Below are 12,057 nucleotides of genomic sequence, written 5' to 3' on the forward strand. Positions count from 1 at the left end.
ATACATATCTCATACATGTTTCACATTAGCCATTCGGCTTTACCACATACATATATATTTATCTTGTACACCAATTTCAGTTATAAGCAACTCAAATAGTTTCATCAATGTTTACAACAAATTCACATATTCACTACAAGCTGTTTTCCTGAGCAATAGTCACTAAATTATTTATAACTGGAGATAAAAAATTCAAAATCAATTGCCGTTCATTTTCCCTGAATATAGACTCATATATCTTCCATCCATAAAATTTTCAGAATTTTAGGTTTGGCCAATCAATACCAGATATTTCTTAAAGTTTCCCCTGTTTCACTGTTTGACTAATCTGACCACTCTTCACTACGAATCAAATTTCTCATTGTACAGAATTTAAAATATGTTCTATTTGATTTCATTTGAAACTAGACTCATTAAGGAGTCTAAGCATATAAATTTTATCTTATAATCATTTTTGTACAAATTATAATGATTTTCTAAAAACAGAACAGGGGATTTCGGAGTCATTCTGACACTGTCTCACACAACTTTAAATATCTCTTTATAGGAAATTTCTTTGCTTACACGGTCTCTTTTATAAGAAACTAGACTAATTAAGATTTGATTACATATTTTATTCGGCCTATAATTCCACACCAACAATTTATAGTGATTTTCTAAAATCACGTTACTGCTGCTGTCCTAAGCAAGTTATTACAATTTGCTCTTAAATTTCCAAGTCCAAACACTTATGAACTTACCATTTGAGTTTAAGACATATCATGGCCACATCATATCTTATTAAATCAACTCATTATGTCCTATTATAATTGAATTTACTCAACGTTTAATCACTTAAAACTTACCTCGGAAGCTGCCGAACGATTACGACGGCTATTCGATCACTTTTTCCTTTCCCTTATCCAACTTTGATCCTCTAGGCTCTTGAGCTAAATCAAACAATTTACTTCCCAAATTAAACATAGTCATACGACATCCATATACATTTTATACTAGCCGAAATGTACCATCAAGATATACTTTACTCAAATAATTTACATTGGCCGATCATGTATAATGTTTTGTAGCTTAATAAATTTAACATACATTATGTATTCATAATATTTGTGCAGCCAATTATCCATGGTCATACACACACAATCAAAAATAAATACCAAATTTTCATATCCTTTATGCCCTAAGCCGAATACACTTGTCATGTTCACCTACATTTTTCAAGTACAACATTCTCATATTCGGCATTAGTATCAAGTATAATAGCCAATTCTTCCCACCATTTCCAAACCAATTCATCAATGCAATCATACCATCACAAATCAACTTAAAATAACCATATCTAATAATCAAGTACCTATAGCATTGGAAATTTCTCACATAGCAAGTACAACTAAATTCATTATTAATATATATATATCTAAACACTTAACTACAAGATTTAATCACCATTATCAAATCATAAAACAGCTTATAACCATCATCTATATTTACTTCACATAAACTGAAATAACCATTACATCATCTTTAAAACACTTAGCATTTTACCCATTTAATCAAGCCAAATCTCAAGACCATTCCATCACACAGATTATACCATAAATCATACTTACAATTTAAGTTAATGCATGACCGAAAATCACCATCATTAACATCATTATCAAACCAAAACCAAAACACATCTATCATCCGTATACCTAGCTTACCAAAACAAACTACTATGAGTTTCAAGCTTGTTGACCGAATCTCAAACCTCAAAATTCTAAGTTTAATCTATGGGATAAGTAGAGTTTGAACTAATCATCTCAAACATGCATAGATTTTCAAGAATCATTCAATACATACCTCATTCTAGCCATCTTCTAAGCCAAAAATCAAAGCAACCAAACTTTCTCCTCCCTCCCTTTAGGCTACGGCAATGGAGGAGAAGAAAAGACCCAACTTTGTTTTTTTTTCACCCTTTTAATTATTTGATTCCTCTTATAATTTATGACATATAATAACTTGATTTAAAATAAAACTATTTGATATTATTTAACTAAAATATAACATACAAAATGCCAAAATGTGTCATTCATGCCCATCCTTGCCGTCCACTACCAAGAAAAAGGAATGTTTGACATGCAAGTCCCTCATGCTTCAAACCATGCAATTTTTAGCCACTACCAATTAACCTATGACATTTTCAAGATTTTTCACATAAGCCCCTTTTTTATTTATTTCACATCCAAATGACAAAAATTAAAGCATGAAATTTTTACACATACTTATTCATAAATAATAAGCATAAAATATAACAATTAATTATTTTTGTGTCTCGGTTTTGTGGTCCCGAAACCACTTTCTGACTAGGGTCAAATTAGGGGTGTCACAACTCTCCCCCCTTTAGGGATTTTCGTTCCCGAAAATCTTACCGGAAAATAAGATAGGGTAACTTTCTCTCGTTGTGTTCTCTAGGTCCCACCTAGTTTCCCCTACTCCGAACTTATGCTTCAATGCTTTAACTAACAAAACTTTCTTTGTTTGATCATAATAAATCACAGAGATCCACAAAATTGACATTTACTCACTTACTTTTCATTTCGGTGATAACACACATAGGTATAACACAATTTACTCATCGGTCTGAACCTACTAGGTATAGGCTCGAACCCCACACACAGGTTCTAGCCTACTTAATCCCAAAGTCCGAATAAACTCGACAGCCATCAACTAATTAGGCTATTAGCCTAGTATACACTTCACCGGTCCCAAACCTACTAGGCACAAGGCCTGAATAACTCAAATATATATATTCATTTGGTTTATGACAACACTCATTTAACATCTTATGAAAGTATTTTTTTATACATGTAACTTAGATAATCTTTCACACACCCATTCATCAATAAAGCACTATCAATAAGAATTTAATACGATCCTTTATCTTCGGCTACTTCAAGTAACCACTGATACAGTAGCTGAAAGTTTTAAATTCTCAATTCAGCAACATATATAAGCCGATACGAGATTATGTTAACATCTTGCATCAATATTTAACTTGACTTATTTTCAAAGGAAAAATCAACTTCCACGTACCTGAACATTTATTTCATTTAGCACATTCTTTCATAGTTAACATCACTCGTATACAGTCGAATAAGCATAAAGCCTAATATAATATTCTGGCATGAGATTTATTCTAGCACATAACTCATATATCCAAAATTATCACCATTCATCAGAAATTCTTACCAACTTTCAAATGTCGAAACTTAGTCAAAATAATTTCTTGAACATGATTAACAAAATAGTGTTTATTCACAATAGCACATATAATTGCATATACCGAGAATCTCGTATTTATAATGTATATATATATCACATACCTTGTCAATTTAATGTCTCGAACTTATTTCATTACCAATTTGGCATAATGTTGTATAATCTCCGACTCTAATTAGTTCACCAGTGTTTAGACTGTTTAACGAATTTTCTCTTTAGGTCTTACTTACTATTACAAATCAATGCCATCGTCTCACACGAGGTCATACATGAAACACACTTCGCATACGCAGTGCCCACTGACTGGTTTCGCACACACATAGCGCTCGATTATAGAACTCGTACACATAGTGCCTCAATTAAAGAACGCGCACACATAGTGCCTCAATTACCAATCTCGCACACATAGCGCTCGATTGAAGAACTTGCACACACAGTGCCTCATAATTCCAGCACGAATGCCTTCGAGGTTTAGCCCGGATATATCACTAGCACGAATGCTCTTTGGGACTTAGCCCGGCTATATCACTAGCACGAATGCTCTTCGGGACTTAGCCCGGATATATCACTAGCACGAATGCTCTACGGGACTTAGCCCGGCTATATCACTAGCACGAATGCTCTTCGGGACTTAGCCCGGATATATCACTAGCACGAATGCTATTCGGGACTTGGCCCAGACATAACACCAGCACGAATGCTCTTCGGTACTTAGCCCGGCTATATCACTAGCACGAATGCTCTTCGGGACTTAGCCCGAACATAACACCAGCACGGATGCTCTTCGGGACTTAGCCCGGCTATATAACTCTCAATTCTCAAGCACATATACATATATAACAATACACATTAGTATATCATTTACATTACTTGAATACAAACACAACATGCTTATCGACTATTCAACTTTCAGTTCCATAGCCACATACAAAGATCACATTTATAGTCGTGACACTCTTTCAAAATTGCATCACTTATACCCTTATAATTCAATCCATATCAAAATTCAAATACGAGTACATGATACGTACCTGATCAACTTAATAATTTAAGCATATCCAAGTGAAGTTATATCGCAAATTCTCATAGTCAGAAGCTTGCTACAGCTCGATCGGGATCAAAATTCATTACAATACAACAAACACATTTTAATAGTAAAAAATCATCACACTATCACTTTATCACTTTATGGCATGTATAAATAGACTCATGCGTGCTACGTTAGTCCTAGAATCGACTAAATCGTAGCTCCGATACCAATAAAATGTAACACCCCTATCCCGTATCCGTCGCCGGAATAGGTAAAGGGGCATTACCGGACCTGAAACTCATATCCGAACAGTAAAAATTTTGAATATTTTTTTTATAAAGAACGTTCCTTTAGGTAAATACTAAAGACAGTCAGGGATACAATTTAACTGCTATAAGTACACATTCAAAAGATGCCATTTTCGCATGGCTTATATACATTAACCAAAATATTCTTCGGCCACTGGTCTATTCTTTACATGCCATAAAATAATTCAAAACATAACAGTAACAAGCAGTGGATAGTGATAGTGTGACTAGTTGTTGATGATCCCCGAGGCTGTAGCTTCCAAATGAGATCTATAAAACAGAGGAAACAAAGTAAACGGAGTAAGCATTACAATGCTTAGTCAGTTTTAAGCAGTGTCAACAGATAACAATCAAATTATAACATAGTTGTTCGTATTTTTATTTCACTCTTCCTTCGGGCATACCATCCCTTTACCGAATATGCCCATCTCATCATATATAATAGGCAGATAAATTCTCACTTGATAGTGCTCTCTTATAAACATAGGTACATTACATATTTTCACCTAACTTTCCACATTGACCAAACGCACAATAATAATAGAACAGTCTTATTGCTTTACTCACATATGCATCACATAATGACCTTGTGATTTAGTCCAAATCAAGCTTAAATATAATCTCAAAATACATACCTGACCAGCTTAACGCATTGAACGTATTTCTTACCAATTGTTACTGTGAAGTCGTATAATCTTATGCTTTACTCGAATCTTCAGCGAAACCTTTATCTCGAATAGTCCCCACACGTAGTTATCGGGTCTTACCCGGACAAAATCTCCACACGTAGTCATCGGGTCATACCCGGACATAATCTCCACACGTAGTTATCGGGTCTTACCCAGACATAATCTCCACACGTAGTCATCGGGTCTTACCCGGAATATATTTCCAAGTTTCATGTACATTTATTCACATGTTGCAACATTCACATCGACTGTCATATTTGTAATTCATTTGCCTCATCAAATATCTAATAATACACACCTTTCACATTTGGTCATTCGGCCACAATATACACACATCTCCTACATATTTCACACTAGCCGAATCACTAGCCATTCGGCTTTACCACATATACATATCTCATACATCTTTCACACTAGCCATTCGGCTTTACCACATATACATATCTCATACATATTTCACACTAGCCATTCGAATTTACCACGTATACATATCTCATACATATTTCACACTAGCCATTCGGCTTTACCACATATACACATCTCATACATATTTCACATTAGCCATTCGGCTTTACCACATATACACATCTCATACATATTTCACATTAGCCATTCGGCTTTACCACATATACATATCTCATACATGTTTCACATTAGCCATTCGGCTTTACCACATACATATATATTTATCTTGTACATCAATTTCAGCAATAGCTTATAAGCAACTCAAATAGTTTCATCAATGTTTACAACAAATTCACATATTCACTACAAGCTGTTTTCCTGAGCAATAGTCACTAAATTATTTATAACTGGAGCTACAAAACTCAAAATCAATTGCCGTTCATTTTCCCTGAATATAGACTCATATATCTTCCATCCATAAAATTTTCAGAATTTTAGGTTTGGCCAATCAATACCAGATTTTTCTTAAAGTTTCCCCTGTTTCACTGTTTGACTAATCTGACCACTCTTCACTACGACTCAAATTTCTCATTGTACAGAATTCAAAATATGTTCTATTTGATTTCATCTGAAACTAGACTCATTAAAGAGTCTAAGCATATAAATTTTATCTTATAACATTTTTTGTACAAATTATAATGATTTTCTAAAAACAGAATAGGGGATTTCGGAGTCATTCTGACACTGTCTCACACAACTTTAAATATCTCTTTATAGGAAATTTCTTTGCTTACACGGTCTCTTTTATAAGAACTAGACTAATTAAGATTTGATTACATATTTTATTCGGCCTATAATTCCACACCAACAATTTATAGTGATTTTCTAAAATCACGTTACTGCTGCTGTCCTAAGCAAGTTATTACAATTTGCTCTTAAATTTCCAAGTCCAAACACTTATAAACTTACCATTTGAGTTTAAGACATATCATGGCCACATCATATCTTATTAAATCAACTCATTATGTCCTATTATAATTGAATTTACTCAACGTTTAATCACTTAAAACTTACCTCGGAAGCTGCCGAACGATTACGACGGCTATTCGATCACTTTTTCCTTTCCCTTATCCAACTTTGATCCTCTAGGCTCTTGAGCTAAATCAAACAATTTACTTCCCAAATTAAACATAGTCATACGACATCCATATACATTTTATACTAGCCGAAATGTACCATCAAGATATACTTTACTCAAATAATTTACATTGGCTGATCATGTATAATGTTTTGTAGCTTAATAAATTTAACATACATTATGTATTCATAATATTGTGCAGCCAATTATCCATGGTCATACACACAATCAAAAATAAATACCAAATTTTCATATCCTTTATGCCCTAAACCGAATACACTTGTCATGTTCACCTACATTTTTCAAGTACAACATTCTCATATTCGGCATTAGTATCAAGCATAATAGCCACTTCTTCCCACCATTTCCAAACCAATTCATCAATGCAATCATACCATTACAAATCAACTTAAAATAACCATATCTAATAATCAAATACCTATAGAATTGCAAATTTCTCACATAGCAAGTACAACTAAATTCATTATTAATATATATATCTAAACACTTAACTACAAGATTTAATCACCATTATCAAATCATAAAACAGCTTATAACCATCATCTATATTTACTTCACATAAACCGAAATAACCATTACATCATCTTTAAAACACTTAGCATTTTACCCATTTAATCAAGCCAAATCTCAAGACCATTCCATCACACAAATTATACCATAAATCATACTTACAATTTAAGTTAATGCATGACCGAAAATCACCATCATTAACATCATTATCAAACCAAAACCAAAACACATCTATCATCCGTATACCTAGCTTACCAAAACAAACTACTATAAGTTTCAAGCTTGTTGACCGAATCTCAAACCTCAAAATTCTAAGTTTAATCTATGGGATAAGTAGAGTTTGAACTAATCATCTCAAACATGCATAGATTTTCAAGAATCATTCAATACATACCTCATTCTAGCCATCTTCTAAGCCAAAAATCAAAACAACCAAACTTTCTCCTCCCTCCCTTTAGGCTACGGCAATGGAGGAGAAGAAAAGACCCAACTTTGGTTTTTTTTTTCACCCTTTTAATTATTTGATTCCTCTTATAATTTATGACATATAATAACTTGATTTAAAATAAAACTATTTGATATTATTTAACTAAAATATAACATACAAAATGCCAAAATGTGTCATTCATGCCCATCCTTGCCGTCCACTACCAAGAAAAAGGAATGCTTGACATGCAAGTCCCTCATGCTTCAAACCATGTAATTTTTAGCCACTACCAATTAACCTATGACATTTTCAAGATTTTTCACATAAGCCCCTTTTTATTTATTTCACATCCAAATGACAAAAATTAAAGCATGAAATTTTCACACATACTTATTCATAAATAATAAGCATAAAATATAACAATTAATTATTTTTGTGGCTCGGTTTTGTGGTCCCGAAACCACTTTCCGACTAGGGTCAAATTAGGGGTGTCACAAAAAATGTTTAATTGAATGTTGTGTTGTGTGGAATGTGATTTATATTGATGTGCATTACTTGAATGCTACTATGAGAAATTTGATACATGTTTGGAAATGGTGAAAAAGGGTTAAGTCCCGATTGAATGTTGAATTTCGATGACTATATGCGCTTTCCCGAAACTAATAAAGTCCTGCATTTGTTGCAGATGGGATTTAGCTCGGACGAGTAATCCTATTGACCTTGTTATAGAAAGGATTTAGCACAAATGGATAATTCTGATATAATACCTCTCGAGCATACGTTATATTAGGGTTTAGCCTGGACTGGTAATCTTAATCGAGCTCCCTTGAGCTTACCTTATATAAAATATTTAGCCTAAACTGGTAATCTTGTTATACGATATGTGGCTCGAGAGAGTGTTTCTTGGTTAAGTTCCCTAATGGGTACCCTTGAATGAGAAATTGACGGATTATTGAATCGTACACATCGAGTGTACTACTTGAGCATCCATCGAAATTCAATAATTCAATGGACGTCAAACTCTTGACATGGTATGGAAATTTTGAGATGAAATGAGAATGACTTGAAAGAATATTGCTTGATGAGCTCATCTATGTTACTTGATTGATATGAAGATTTTGGAGACTAACATGTTTGATTGAATGTATGTGATTAGGCAATTTAGCCAAATGGATGGAACATAACATTGTATGCCTAGATTTAAATAAACAAGATTGGTAAGTTTAATTTCTGTTATACGAACTTACTAAGCATGTAATGCTTACTCCGTTTTATTTTTCCCCTATTTTATAGTGCTCGGAAGCTATGAGGGTTGGAGTCACTGGAGCATCATCACACTATCAACTAGTCATTTTGGGCATACTTAGTAAAATCGTTTTGGTAAAATGGCATGTATAGGATAACTTGGCCAATAGTGGCTTGAAATGTTTTTTTGTAACCTAGCCATTGGAATGGCTATTAATGGTTCATTTTGGTATTACTAAGTAGATTATCATGATATATATATTTACAAATGAGAGATGTTAAGAATATGTGATCAATGTTGTGTAATGCCTAAGTTCATCCAAGGTAAGTTTACAACCACTTATGCATGTAATGGTATGCTATGATGAATGATAGAATTGTCTATTTTGAATGCTTGGATTGGTTGGTATTGGATGTGGGTTTCAAGAGCAGGTCTTGGGTGAAATTTTGGGTGAGAAATAGAGCTAGAAATGGCTTCATTTTGTCTACACGGGCGTGTGTCTAGACCGTGTGTGACACACGGCCTGGTAACATGGGCATGTGGTTAGTTTATGTGTCCCCTGCACCTTAATTTTGAGAAACAGAATGCTCAGAATTGGGCACACGGGCAGAGACACGAGCGTGTGTCTCAGCCGTGTGTGCCACAAGAGCCTAGAACACGAGCATATGTCTTGGCCGTGTGAAACCTGCACCTAATTTTGAATTGAATTAATTAACCACACGGCCTAGCACATTGGCATGTGGCATGGCCATGTATGCAAGTCAGAGAGTTACATGGGGTCGAACACGACTTCCAACACAAGAGTGTCCCAGGGTCAAACGGGCGTGTCTCTTGGACCACATGGGCGTGTGAGCCATGCACCTTGGAAAAAGTTTTGTAATTTAGCTAAAAATTCTTAAAGGTCCTGATTAAGTCCCAATTCGATTCTAATACTCGTATTGGGCCTCGAGGGCCCTATCAAGGGGCATTTTGGATGATGTCGGTAAATGAATAGTAATTTATGTAGATTAATTGAAAATTGTTCTGAATGTTTTGGTAATGCTTTGAAACCCTATTTTGATGACGGGTACAAGTTAGGAGTGTTACATTTAGTGGTATCAGAGATACGGTTTAGTCGATTCTCTGATTTGATGTAGCAAAGACGAGTTTAGCTATACATGTCATTATATAAATTGTGATAGTGTGATGACTCTTGATCATTTTAAATGTGTTTTTCATATAGTAATATCATCCAACCGAGCTAGAGCTGAATCTGAGAAAACTAAGAGCAACGCTTCAGCTTCGGTTCAAAGAGTTGCAACTGCATCTAGTAGTGGAAGGCCTGTGTATAAGGGCCGAAGTGAGGAGGCAAAGCAAGCTTTCTTTCAAATGATGAATGAATGGTTTACTCAGCACTTGAGAACAAAACTGTTGTACAATGACCTCCCCTACCTGTTCCCCAACTGATTCCTGGCATACCACAAGGTGCCGAACCTGTTAGAATTGGTAAGCCTCCGATAGATAAAATCCGCAAGCATGGGGCAAAAGAATTTAGAACTACCGTAGATGATGATCCAGAAAGGGCTGAGTTTTGGCTAGAGAACACTATCCGGGTTTTTGATTAACTATCCTGCACACTTGCCGAATGTCTAAAATGTGCAATATCCCTACTGAAAGATACAGTTTATCATTGGTGGAATACCATAACTTCAGTGGTACCGAGAGAGAATGTTACATGTGAATTCTTTCAGGCTGAATTTAGGAAGAAGTATGTGAGTCAGAGATTTATGGGCCAAAAAAATAAAGAATTTCTAGAGCTCAAACAAGGAAATGGGTTTAGTTGAGCGGGAATTTGTTTAGTTGAGCAAGTATGCTAAGGAATGGGTTTTAACCTAGGCTGAAATGTGTAAACGCTTTGAAGAGGGCCTAAAAAAAGATATCTAGTTATTGACTGGGATTCTCGAAATAAAGGAATTTTCAGCACTAGTCGACCAAGCACACGAAGCAGAGGAACTGAGAAAAAAAAATAAGCTGAAAGAGAGGCTCAAATTTCTAGAAAAAGAACCATGAGTAATTCACAATCATTTGCTTCTAAGAAATTCAAGAAGTATTAAGATCGTGTGTGTAACACCCCTTACCGATATCTGACACAGGAATAAGGTACGAGGCATTATTGGACTTAAACTCCAACAAACATTCAAAACTGAGACATGAATTTCCACTCAAATTTAAAACTTTTCAAAAATATTCATATCGTCCCTTAAACGAGCCTACGAGGCCCAAAACATACATTGGAGGTGGTTCCAGACCAAACCGAGAACTTTAGAAAACTTTACAACACTTAGAAAATTTTTCATCAAGACAAGGTCACACACCCGTGTGGCTTGGGACATGCCTGTGCGGGTAGGCCGTATGGTCACACACGCCTGTATCCCTAACCCGTGTAACTATCTGTTTATGACGTCATCAACAAATTGAAGTCACAAGGCCAAGTCACACACCCGCGTGCTTAGGCGGTGTGGGCGATTTAATTTTTATAATTTTTAATAAACTAGGTGCAGACTTCACACGCCCTAGGCACACGCCCATGTCCCTAGATCATATCCTTCACACGTTCGTGTCTCTGCCCGTGTGGCCAATTTGAAGCTAAAATTCAAAAATGCAGGGGGCACAAGGCTGGATCACACATCCATAGGGCAAGCCGTGTGTCACACATGGCCTAGACACATACCCGTGTGTCTACCTGTGTGGAAAAAAATAAGGCTATTTACCAAGCCATTTTTCCACCCTTACTTGCACCAATCTACACAATAAAAAGTAACACAAATCCAAGTATATAAATACAACCAAGTCATCCATACATTAGTTACATGCTATTTCCTATCTCATTCAACATCTCATACTTATCATCTCAAACCATGCAAAATCCACATCCATGAAAGACATCTTCATATTCATATATGCTTAACCAATATTAGCCAATTTCAATGGTCATTTACAAAATGAATCCTCAACCATTATAAGCCAACACATTTGGCCAAATCGA

The sequence above is a fragment of the Gossypium hirsutum genome, chromosome A06, assembly GCF_007990345.1.
Source record: "Gossypium hirsutum isolate 1008001.06 chromosome A06, Gossypium_hirsutum_v2.1, whole genome shotgun sequence".
In the NCBI taxonomy this organism is placed as follows: Eukaryota; Viridiplantae; Streptophyta; class Magnoliopsida; order Malvales; family Malvaceae; genus Gossypium; species Gossypium hirsutum.